Below are 1,688 nucleotides of genomic sequence, written 5' to 3' on the forward strand. Positions count from 1 at the left end.
TTGGAAGAATTCCAGTATATTTTAATGTATCCATTTGCGCCACGTGCTACGGTGTAATTTTTTGAGGATTGTCTGTTTTCATTGGTAGGACCATGGTATAAATGAGTTTTATGTTGTGCTAATTCAGTAATCAGTTTCGTTGCCAAATTTCGTACATATCGCAAAAAATGATGGTGATGGTCAAGAACGTTTTTTTTAAATGAAACATAGCTGAACCAATGCTTAATAACATAGATTGTATAGATATTCTTGCACATTTACCATAAAATACCTGTAAATATAAAATAAATAATATAAAATTAATACAGGTTAAAGGTGAAGGTCAGTGCAAGGGATATAACCATCAAATGCTTTATAACGATAAATACTTTCATTTAAATATCGATACATATTTCAACAATGCATGCATTCTGCAACGGTTTCCAAAGTTGTTTAATGTGTTTACAATGCGCGTTGATTAGTTATGACAGAGGGTTATATCTCTGGCTACATGTTTCGTACTGTCAGTGATATCCAATTCATCTAACATGTTTTAAACAATGCTTCATCCACATGTGCGCTTTTAGTGATATCCATTCAGACTTTCATTTGCCTACTTTTTAATGCTATATATAATGCGTTAGTGCATTCGTAAAATCGCCTCTATTTCTCTAAATGGCATATAGGTACCTGAGAATTTTAAATCAAAATGCTGAGATGTTCGGCGTGCGATTATTCTTGGTCGCACGTTTTCCAAAATCAGCAACACTTGTCTCGAAGTAATCACTTGTCAACATTAAATTGTGTAACTGGTTTAAGTGATAGCGATGGTACACTTTTCCCAATGATATTGCCATGGGAGCTCCAATATTTTGTAAGTATCGCCAGTTTTTCTGATGCGATATAGATTGTGGGCGAGAGTTGGGGTGTTTTATTAAAAAAACATTAACGTGAAACGATATTTAATATTCAGAATTACTGAATGTTGTCATGTTTCTCTTTTACATATTGCCAATTGACATACCTGTGTCATGAAAATCACGTCTCTTTAAACTGTGTTAATATGTTTCATCCACGCATTTCTACATTCCCGACGTTCTCGATGTTTCACTCGTGATGTTAAACTTTTGCAATGATATTTTCATGGGAGAACCATTATTCGCCTATGTATCACCAGTTTTTCAATATACGAAAAATATAGTCGGGGTAAGACCAAAGGGATAGAAATTTTCATTCATGCATGAATTTTTAATGACATCAATATAAACTTTTTATTATCCCATTATGCATTCGAAAAACCGCCTCCATTCCTCAAGAAATGGCATGGAGGAACTAAAGAATGCTAAAAAAAATGCTGAGATGTTCGGCGGGCGATTATTCTTGGTCGCACGTTTTCCAAGATCAGCAAAATTTGTGTCGATATAATCAGTTATTATCATTAAATACTGTACCTGGTCTGTGTGAGAGCAATGTTACAGCTTTTGCAAAGATATTTCTTGTGAGAACCATTAATCATCTATGTATGACCAGTTTTAAAAAATACGGTAAATATAGTGTGGGTAAGACCCAGTGTGTGCATATCTCATGAAATGTAGAGTGTTAAAATTGGGAACAGAATCATAGGTTTTCTTTGTGAGAAACGTTTTACCAATATTTAATTTTTTTATGTTCACCTACACCTTCCACATTTTCCAAACGATGTATGTTTC

At 33.9% G+C, this 1,688-nt stretch overlaps 1 non-coding gene across 1 annotated transcript; it reads left to right on the forward strand.

The window, feature by feature from the left end:
- The first annotated feature begins 1,263 nt into the window (after window positions 1–1,263).
- Window positions 1,264–1,392, forward strand: LOC124171952. The gene has a single exon (XR_006868030.1). It is a non-coding gene; the product is annotated as a small nucleolar RNA SNORA14 (small nucleolar RNA).
- The last annotated feature ends 296 nt before the right edge of the window (window positions 1,393–1,688 follow it).

Source organism: Ischnura elegans, chromosome X (genome assembly GCF_921293095.1).
Source record: "Ischnura elegans chromosome X, ioIscEleg1.1, whole genome shotgun sequence".
Classification (NCBI taxonomy): Eukaryota; Metazoa; Arthropoda; class Insecta; order Odonata; family Coenagrionidae; genus Ischnura; species Ischnura elegans.